Raw genomic sequence first — 11766 nt, 5'->3', positions numbered from 1 at the left:
TAGAGGATAACATAGGAGAAAATCTAGGTGACCTTGAGCTTGGTAATGAATTTTTAGGTACAACACGAAAAGCATGATCCATGAGAGAAAAAATGATAAGTTTTAGACTTCACTATAATTAGAAACTTCTGCTCTGTAAAAGTTACTGTTAAGAGAATGAAAAGACAAGCCATAGACTGGGAGAAATCTTTGCAAAACCCATATCTGATAAAGGACAGGTATTCAAAATATATAAGGTACTCTGAGAATTCAAAAATAAGAAAACAAAAAACCTAACTAAAAATGGAGCAGGGCTTCCCTGGTGGCGCGGTGGTTGAGAGTCCGCCTGCCGATGCAGGGGATACGGGTTCGTGCCCCGGTCCGGGAAGCTGCCACATGCCGCGGAGCGGCTAGGCCAGTGAGCCACGGCCGCTGAGCCTGCGCATCCGGAGCCTGTTGCTCCGCAACAGGAGAGGCAACAACAGTGAGAGGCAACAACAGTGAGAGGCCCGCGTACCGCAAAAAAAAGAAGCAAAATATCTGTACAAACACTTCACCAATGAAGATATACAGATGGCAAATAAGTATATGAAAATATGCTTGATATCATATGTCATTAGGGGATTGAAAATAAAAACAATAATGAGGTACCACTACATACCTGTTTACCTATTTCAATGGCTAAAATCCAAAATACTGACAACAATTATTCAATTGCTGGTGGGAAGACACTTTGGCAGTTTCTTACAAAACTAAACCTACTCTTACCATATGATCCAGTAATTACAGTCTTTGATATTTACCCACATGAGTTGAAAACTTATGTCCACATGAAAACCTGTGCATGAATATTGATAGTAGGTTTATTTATAATTGCCCAACATTGGAAACAACCAATGTATCTTTTAAAGGGTAATTGAAAAAGAAAAACTGTCATTTATTTTTTCCGTAAAGAGCAAAGTGAAAAAAAATCACTTGGATTTTGAAAGAGGTGAGCAAATATCTTAAATCCTATCAGTCCAATGAAAGTAATTAATATGCAAGAGGTTTCCTAGGATATGAACATTCAGACTTGACGTTGAATTGTTTATAGAGATTATTACTTTATTTCTGAAAGGTAAAAAGGGCAGCACCTTTTATAATTATTATTATTGTTTATCTTATATTGAAGTATAGTTGATTTACAATGTTGTGTTAGTTTCATATGTACAGCAAAGTGATTCAGTCATACATATACATATTTTTCTCAGATTCTGAGACTATTACTTTGCTTAAAACATATAAATGTTATAATTTGTCAAATAAGACTAAAGATTTTTTATTATGTAAATGTACAATATACTTTATACCTGAGTTTCCTGAGAAGATAGTAATGCCCATTCTTAGAGTCATCTTCATGAGTAAAAGGGAAGCAGTATACCTAATTAGTACTTGTCTTGGTTTCTTTCACTGCTCCTGTGTATATCCGAACACCATGCAGAAGCACACTTACATACTCAAACACGATCTTATATTCCTTATAGTTTCAGAATTGTGGTTAGGGGAAGAAGCACAGCCCTCAGCTGAGGTAGGGGTCAGCTTAATATAAATGCAGTGGTAATTAGACTGAAAGCGCTCAGATCTTGGACAATCAGCTGTAGAGGGAGGTTATACACCACATGCTTGGAGAATGCAGAACACTTCACAGTTCCATACCACATGTAAACTCTATGAAACCGGCCTCTGACATTCTTCTATTCACAGAGGCTCCAGAGAATTGGAGGGGGTGAGCACTGTGGATGACTGAAAAGAAGAGGCGAAAATCTCCAACAGGGGGTGGTGGTCAAGCACTTTCATTTCCTGGGAACAGTATAAAAGATTTTGCAATCTAGATAAGCCTCTTTTCATAGATTGAATCCTCTCCAAAGGGCATGTGAACTGTGGGTAGCCGTCAACTCCCCGAGCCAGTTTATTTTCTAACTACCAATGCCTTGTGTGTCAAATACCCACTTTCATTTTCTCCTCTTCTGGGAATAATGTTCACGTTGTTCTGCTGTCAGTAAAATGTGCAAATGGAAACTGAGGAGGAAATTTGTTCTGACACCATAAACAGTGAAAAATGTCGGTCTGTTTATACTGATGAGGAAGATGATGTGTCTTCTGTGTCATTTCCCTCTCGGCTGTTATTACTGACATCTAACTTTGAAAGAACGGTCTGTGATAAATGATAGTGGTCGCTGGCATGCTTTAGAGAGGTGAGTTTCTCATTTTAGGCATGGACACCAGATTTGCAGATAGCCTGAGGGTGTTGCAAAGTACCATCCAGCCCTCTGTCTTCTAGTATGTTAAATAGCAGCCCTGGCATTCGTAATTCCAGTTGTTTATTTCACACTCTATCTGCTGCAGAACCATTCTCTCACTGTCCCCTGACCCCACATATTAAGATAAAAACATCACAGGATGAATACTCCACAACCTTTGTGAGGTCCAGTAATTTATCCAACACTCAAAAAAGAAAAAATGTTTTTTATGCACCTACTACCAAACAGGCAATGGGTTTAGCATAGGAGCTACAACAATAAAAGAAGTATAATCTAACCATATGAAGTTGACATCCGAGAGACAACAATAGATGATAACTGAATAGATTATTGATATAATGGTTATATATGTTATAAAGAAGAAAACAAAGAGCTAGAATAGACAATAATGACATAAATTGGGCAAGATTTAATTCAGGTGAGGGATCACTAAAATTCAGTTAGAGGGAACATTAAAGCTGAAAAAGAAGAAAGCAAAACAGAGAAACAGGGAGTAAAAACCTTCCAAGCAGAGGTAACATCAGGTAAACCATTGCTGAGCCAGGAAAGAGCTTAGTATACCTCACATCTGAAAGAAGATCAGTAAGGATGTAGTCCACGAGTGAAGGTGGACATTAGACAGCATAAGTTTGGAAACACAGAGGATCATGTCAGGAAGGACCGGTCAGATTGAAGGTTTAGGGACGAAATTTCATGATTATTTTCCAGCAGAGCATGGAAATATTTAAGCAGGAAGTGATTGACATACGTTTAGATTTTAAAAAATGAGTTCTTGCTACTAAGTGGTAAATAGAGGAGGGTGAGATTTGGATAAGAGTAGTTCATGAGAGTAGTTCATTATAAGAAATGAACATTATAAGAAAATGCTGGTTTGGATTTAAATAGTAGATAATGGGAGATACAGAGAGGACGACCCATTCAAGACCTACTTTGGAAGTTGAATTCATAAGATTTGCTGATGGACTGTATGTAAACATGAGGAAAATAAAATAATTAAATAAATGAAATTGATAAACTTTCCCCCAAATCCAGAAGTAGCAAAATTAAAACCACCAACTCAATAAATAGTTCTTTGTAAGAGTTTATTGTGCATATAAGAACAGTTCACAAACTGTTGGGAGCTTTCCGATTTAAAACCGATATGAAGCTCAGGGGCCTGATGTTACAGGATGGCTTATAAAGCGAAAATAAAAAAGTTGTTTAATCTTTACAGTGATTGGCTATTGCAGTGGCGGTTGCCAGATGGCGGGGGATTGGTTAAAAGTGAGTACCTTATACCATTTTTAGGAAGATGATTTAAGTTTCTCTTATGATTATCAGAGGCATGACAAGAAATAACCTAAGTTAAGTTTCACTTCTGTCCTAGTTTATTAAGCTAGATTTAGCTTTGCTTATGTGGCTTAAACAGTTTTGTCTCCTCAGAGAATTCTCAAGTCCAGCCTCAATTTGTATTTTTAATTTTAACAATTCCTACATTTCTGGCATGAGTAGTTGGGATATGGTGGTGTCATTTCCTAAGGTAGGAAAGCTTAAAACAGAGGCAGTGGGAATCAAACTCATTTTATAGTCAATTTAATTTTGAGGTAGCCCAGAAACATCCACTAGTATAACCAGTACAGTGGCATATCTTTGCAACTCAGATGTAAAGTTGAGTAACATAAAAGAGATTATTTATGTGTTTATGACAAAGCACAGCTTATGTTTATGTTGTTGAAATGCTACAGATACTGTCCTAAGTTTAAATTCATATTTCTTTAAGTCTATAAAAAAGTTGCATTTTATGAAATCATGACACTGTCCAGGTTTTTCTATTCAACCCTTGTCTTTTTACTGAATAATTGTACCATGTTTAGTTTTCTTTGGCTAGTGGAGGCAAAAATTAAATTTTAAAAGCTAGGACACAGGGGAAGAGAGGTGTTCTTTCTCCAGAAAAAATATGCACAAACCGAATTTTGCTTTGCAGTTTCTATTCCCCTCTAACAAAGGCACACTTCTCAGGAATAACACTGTATATAAATCCCTTTATAATACTGGTGCTTGAGGTAAGGATGTTCCAGCCAGATAAGTAGCAGCCGCCAACCGTGTTAGGAGATCAATGTGTTATAATAGATTTTGACTGAATATGGTAGTTGCATTTGGAGAAGAAATAGCATCTGAGTGTTTTTTGAGATAAAAGGAAATTTACGGTCCATCTAGTCTCAATTTTACAGAAGAAGAAACTGAAGTTCATGAAAGTTATATCAGTTTCTCAAAGTTATACAGATAATTAGGGGCAGATGTGGAACTTGAACTCAAGTCTCCAGACCGGAGGCCCCATAGTGAACACACTGATTGACCCAGCATGCATTTCTATCTGATGGAACAGCCATTTCATGAGTGAGCTCCTACTGATCCTGGCTGACTTTTGGTGATACAGTTGCTTAATTAGAGTTATAATCCTTGCTACAGGCAAAAAAAAAAAAAAAAAAAAAAATCTCTGAGGGCCTAAGGGAGGTCTCTTCAGAGTTTAAGAATATAGGATCTGTATATCTTCTTTGGAGAGATGTCTCTTTAGGTCTTCTGCCCATTTTTGTATTGGGTTGATTGTTTTTTTGATATTGAGCTGCTTGTAAATTTTGGAGATTAATCCTTTGTCAGTTGCTTCATTTGCAAATATTTTCTCCCATTCTAAGGGTTGTCTTTTCATCTTCTTTTACATTTTCCTTTGCTGTGCAAAAGCTTTTAAGTTTCATTAGGTCCCATTTGTTTATTTTTGGTTTTATTTCCATTTCTCTAGGAGGTGGGTCAAAAAGGATCTTGCTGTGATTTATGTCATAGAGTGTTCTGCCTATGTTTTCCTCTAAGAGTTTGATGGTGTCTGGCCTTACATTTAGGTCTTTAATCCATTTTGAGTTTATTTTTGTCCATAGTGTTAGGGAATGTTCTAATTTCATTCTTTGTGGCACATATACACAATGGAATATTAGCCATAAAAAGAAATGAAATTGAGTTATTTGTAGTGAGGTGGATGGACATAGAGTCTGTCATACACAGTGAAGTAAGTCAGAAAGAGAAAAACAAATACCATATGCTAACACATATATATAGAATCTAAAAAAAAGGAAAAGAAAAGAAAATGGTTCCGAAGAACCTAGGGGCAGGACAGGAGCAAAGACGCAGATGTAGAGAACAGACTTGAGAACATGGGGAGAGGGAAGGGTAAGCTGTGATGAAGTGAGAGAGTGGCATGGACATATATACACTACCAAATGTAAAATAGATAGTGAGTGGGAAGAAGCTGCATAGCACAGGGAGATCAGCTCAGTGCTTTGTGACCACGTAGAGGGGTGGGATAGGGAGAGTGGGAGACGCAAGAGAGAGGAGATATGGGGATATATGTACATATATAGCTGATTCACTTTGTTATAAAACAGAAACTAGCACACTATTATAAAGCAATTATACTCCAATAAAGATGTTAAAAAATAAAAGAAATAAAAAATAAAAAAAGAATATAGGATAATCTTTGGGGCTGAGGCAGATCCAAAAACATTTTTACTTCCTTCCACTGCACTAGTTGCCATTCCTTCCAGGTTTTGAACAACAGCTTCTTTGCCATTGTGACTCTGAGGTTAAGAGTATCAGGATTTAGAAAAGCACAAAAATCAATCATCTCCACCTTGCACGTTGCTGAGGGTTTTTGAAAATTTCAGATGTTGGGAAGAGCTTTGGATACAAATCATAGTACATAAATTTAGACATGCAAGAAATATGATTTATTTATTATAATTGATGACAATTTTTGTTAAGAACCTCAATTCTGACACATAGTGAAAATCCAATCTTGGTCACTTGAATATTTCTACCCATTCTCTGAATAACATACAGGGTACAGTAGCTGACTCATGGTACTGGGGAGGGGCAGGTGTGGAAGTTGCGGAGGTGTGAGGTCGAAGGTGTGGTGAATTGGAAGAAGGGACATTCTCTTTCCATCTTGTCTTCACTAATTGGTCCATGAAGATTTCTCCTAAATCTTCCTGCTCCTCACCTGATGCTGAGTATCTCAATGTTATTTGAATTGCATTAATCATATGACAAAACTGGGTCTCTCAATGGTGAATGTGATCTGGTGGCAACACTCCCAATAACTCTTAAACTGTTCACCAGACAGCCATTTCTACTATGGGATCACGTGTTTTTTTCAGGTTATATCATGCAATCCTATGGTGGCCCAGTTCTGTTCTTAAGCTTCCAAACCTGTGTGTGTGTGTGTGTGTGTGTGTGTGTTTCTCACCACCATCCCTAGGACTTTCTAGAAAGAAGAGCCTGGTGAACAACCAGCATCTAAGTTCTTTAATTCTCCTCCCACTTCTTCACTGATATCAACTGAAATTGTCACTGAGCCTGAGGCCAGCATAACCTGGCACCTCATCTCTTCTTCCAAATCTGTTTTATAAGCTCAAAATTCATCAGGATATGAAGTTTTGCAACCCAAAAACCATTTCCTTATTTTTCAGCAAAAGCAAATCATTTGAAGAGCAAAAGACTACCTAAAAGCTGAGTTTTTGTTTCATTTTTGTTTGTTTTTCCACATGTTCTCAAACTTCTACTTGTTTAGAAATATTCAATGGAATATCTTCATTTGTGGTCTAAGTATGTTAATTTATGGGAAGATGATTCTTTCCCCAGAAGTGTCACTTTGGTGACCTGCTGTGCTACAAAGAACTTAAACTTTTTTTTAATTTTAGAAAATTTGTAAAGATAGTACAGAGGTTTCCTATGTACTCTAGACCCAACTTCTCCTCTTGTTAACGTCTTATATCATTATGGTGTATCTGTCACAACCAGTGAACTGAAATTGGTACATGGTTATTAACTAAACTCCATACTTTGTTTGTATTTCCTTAGTTTTTCCCTAATATCTTTTCATTTTAATTGTTCCAGGATCCCATAGTACTTTCAGCCGCTGTATCTCCTTTGGCTCCTCTTGGATGTAATAGTTGCTCAGACTTCCCTTGTCTTTCATGACCTTGACAGTCTTGAGAAAAACTTTTTGTCTTCCTGAAAAAGGAATTTTGTAGCTCAAAACCTAGATTTGTCTGGTACTTTTTTCATGGTTAAGCCTAGGATTATGACTTTTGGGGAGGTCAAATGTCATTCTCAGAACAATATAGCAAGGATTCCTTTATCAGCTCGACTTGTCACCGATGATGTTAGCCTTGACCACCTGGCAAAGACACTGTTTGTCAGGTTCCTCTACTGTAATGTTGCTCATTTCCCCACTCTTTCTGTACTGTATACTTTGAAAGAAAGTCACTACGTGTAGTTCACACTTAAAGAGTAGGAGACCATGCTCCACCTCACTGAGAACAGAGTAGCTACACAAATTATTTGAAAATTTTCTCTGTGGAAGATTTGCTTCCCCTGTCTCCATTTATTAATTGAATATTCTTATACAAGTATGTATTTATGCATATTTATTTTATAATCTATAATTTAATACTACACTCATTATTTTTTTGCTCAAAAAGTTCTAAATTTGAGCATTGGGAGTCCTTTCAGTTGGCTCCTGTGTCCCTTTGTCATTTCCACATCGTTTTACTTTTGGAGCACTTTCATATCTTCTGAAACTACAAGATGCTTCAGGCTCTTCCTGCATAGTTCCCTTCATCCATTTCTGAAATTGGCCATTTCTTTAAGGAGCCTTTGTTCCCTTCATTGGTTCTAATATCATTGCAGAATGATATTAGAAACTAAGCTCTGGGTTCTGGGTATGCTCATTGCTATAGGAATGTCATCTCATTGGCTCTCTTAGCATTCAGAGCTAGGAAATATATGCACGCATACTAACCTATGTATATACAAATATTTAAGGTTATATCTGTATATTTTCTATCTATTTCTATCAATGTCTCTATTAAGAGCTAAATATGAGTTTATACTGATGTCTCTAATTCTAATCCAATATCACATAGTTCATTCAATAATGGCTTAGTGTCAACACATAAAGGAACACTATGTAACAAGTAATGGGAAACACAGTACTTAATATTATGTGTGGAGGATACTACATTGCCTGTATCTGAGTCAGCTTCACCTAGTAGCTAAGAGCAGAGATTTTGGAGCTGCTATGGCTATATTTGGATACTAGCTCTGCCAGTTACTGGCTGTGTGTCCTTGTGTTTAACTGTTGAATCTTTCTGTTTTTCAGTTGCCTTGCTTGATACATGAGGATGATAATAATACTTGATTCACAAGGGTATGTGGGAGGATACACATCACTCTGTCATATGTAAAACTGCTTAAAATATGACTTTCTGATCTATTGTTCATAATACATATCATATTAAAATTTTATTATTGTGTCAGAATATGATAGTATTCTGTTATTATATCAAAGCTTGTTTGAGATGCACAAACATGAAAGTGAGCTCCATGCATTGTGATATATAAGCCACTGTTCTATTTTTATGGTCTTGGCCTCATCTTAGCAATCAGTGAAGTTTAAGGAAAGAGAACTGATATGGTGTATACAATTATACTGATACAGTTAAATATGCACAGGCCTTTAAGTGATACAGTTTTAGGGCTTTTCCAAATAAGGCTCAACTAGAGTTCTCAAACAGTCTTGGTACAAATGGGACTAGGAACATACTAAGTATTCTAGCAAATAATTAAAAAAAATACTTTGAGGAAAACATGGAATGTTCATTATTAAAGGGAATCATATTGTAGGATGACATGAAGAAATGCAGGTTTTATGATCTGGATAATTTTTAACATTATTTTATAAACGCATGTCATCAACTTACAAACTTCCTGCACCCACATACACTTAACACATTGTTAGCCCTTCTCTTATAATGCACATTTGGCTGAAATATTAATGAGTTTTTGATTCCACAGCACAATTCTGTTCACTGTTGCAAATAGGTATATTTTCACATAATTTCAGTTGTCAAAATTTGGAGGATGTTTTTCTGGTTTTTTTTGTTTGTTTGTTTTTGTTTTTGCGGTATGCGGGGCTGTCACTGCTGCAGCCTCTCCTGCCGCGGAGCACAGGCTCCAGACGCGCAGGCTCAGCAGCCATGGCTCAAGGGTCCAGCTGCTCCGCTGCATGTGGGATCCTCCCGGACCGGGGCACGAACCCGCGTACCCTGAATCGGCAAGCAGACCCTCAACCACTGCGCCACCAGGGAAGCCCCCTGGGTTTTTTTTAATCTACATATTTTCTGCTTCTTGAGTTATGGATAGGTGACTTTCCTAGATGCATGGGCTGTTGAATTAGAGAGAAACAAGTACAAACCCTACTTGAATTCTGATTACCTGTGTGATTTGGCAGGATATTTAACCTCTTTCAGCCTAAGTATCCTTACATTTATAATGGGAAAATTTGCATCCATTTTATAGGGCTGTTCAGAGGATGATATAATGCATAAAACAAGAGCATGGAAACCAGCACATCATAAGCACAAAATATGTAACTAATATCACATCACCTCTATTAAAGAACTTAACACATTGCATTGTAATTGTTCACTTATTTTTCTCCTCAACTGGTCTGTGAACTATTTGAGGACTAGAGCAACTTTTGCAGCAGGTATTTATAAAATCAAGGATCACAAATTTAAAAGTCATTAACCATTTTAAAGCTGCTAAGGGGTATTAAGCATTCTCCTACTTTCTTATAGGCAGTACATTGAACTTAATGAATCCCCTTTGCAATTTCTCTAGTCTTTTGTGAAAGTCTATTTTTAAAAAAATATGTTGGCTACCTCCATGCTCAAGAGATCTTTGATTCTTTTGCCTGCTTTTTGTTTTGCTCTGGTCTTTTCTCTCACTATTTGCTATTACAGCACTTCTCTTTGTGGTACTGATGTGCCTGCATATTTTAGTCTTTGCTCTTTGTGATCACTTGTTTCTTTTAATCTGTTCTACACGTAGAGAGCAGATTATCAATCTTGAAAGTATTGCCTATAATATATTATACTGATTCTGGATTTAAATATTCACATATAAATATGCCACGAGCATGAGTTTTATAGTATAATCTTTGAGGCATCCAGTTTTGCAACGAGTATGCCTTTGATGTTGTTTTCTTTATGGTTCTCAGTTGTTACAGAGGTACTATTTGGTTTGAAAGGTTGGTACAGTAAAGGTGAGATATTTATTACTTATGCCATAACTGTAGTAAAATGGACTTTTTTTTTACCCATTATGTCATGTGTTGACACTAGGATATATATCAAGTATCATCTCATTCAACTTCATTATTTTAGACATGAAGAAGTAGATAAGTTAATTGACTCATGCAAATGTATACAACTAGTTATGAGAATATATGAAAATTGTGCTAATAGATTTTAACTAATTCCAGGTAATTTTGTACTATCTTATATCTAATAACATTTTCTAGTGCCAGAAACCCTATTTAATGACAATTTATAATGGTATATCATGGTGATTAAAACATATTTCTAAAATCCAAAGGAAATACATTTGCAGTAACATGTAGCATTGATCAAGATAGCTATCAAAATAAATATGAAAGATGAGTTATTTAAGCTTATTTTCTGGTTTTGTGGTCTTGGAAGGTTTTTTCTTGGGATTCTAGCATCAGGTCAGCCATGCTTTTCTATAGTAAATTGGTCATTTTCATTTCAAAGTCTATAAACACTTTCCAGGTGTTGGTTGTTCCCATGCATAAAAACTATGGGAAATGGAAAAAGAAGAAAGGCCCTTAAAAAGTTCATATTATAATTTTGACCCACGGGCTTAGCTCTTCAAAGCTTGAGTCCCTAAGAACATTTAAAGTATATTCCCTCAACTTATGGAGATTTCCGGTGGCTTCACTGCACTTTCTATTTTTCCCAGATGTGTGTAGATCATAACAAAATCAGGAAATGGACATTGATTTCCTGCACTTTTCTTCATAGTATCCAAGCTGTGCTATTCTATTCTGTGGCAATTGTATGATTTGTAGTTAGTAATGTGTAAACTTTAGATTTAATACTCATCGGAACACTACTTCCATGTAAGTTCTGATAGGTGAGGGATATGAGTTAGGCAAGAAAACTTGGATTTGCAAACCAAATCATGGATTAGCAAATCACATTTTCTACAAAGGCAGCTGATTGCTTCATTGGCAGAGGAGAGGTTTTTTTTTGAAAGGTAAAGTGTAGTGTGCCATTTTGAACCTTTTATGGGATTTTGAAACAATGTTGGCTTTTAAACATTTAAGGAAAAAGATACTCTATATTTTGGTTCACTATCATAGAGAAATTTTCCAGAAATCAAAGATAGCAGGGCTCATTTGTAAGTTACAAGAGACTGACCAACATGTTCCAGCATATATATAATAATTACTATCTAAAGAAAATCAAAGGTAAGCAATATATTTGAGCTATTACCACATTATTCTGAAAATTAAGTAGTATAGAATTAATGGTTTTATTCAAAGGAAGGACAATTCAGACATCAATCATATAGGCAGCATGAGTAAAGTCAG

This window comes from Monodon monoceros, unplaced genomic scaffold, assembly GCF_005190385.1.
Source record: "Monodon monoceros isolate NGI ecotype Baffin Bay Population unplaced genomic scaffold, NGI_Narwhal_1 Super_Scaffold_7, whole genome shotgun sequence".
Lineage (NCBI taxonomy): Eukaryota > Metazoa > Chordata > Mammalia > Artiodactyla > Monodontidae > Monodon > Monodon monoceros.
Note: the sequence above shows the minus strand (reverse complement) of the source record.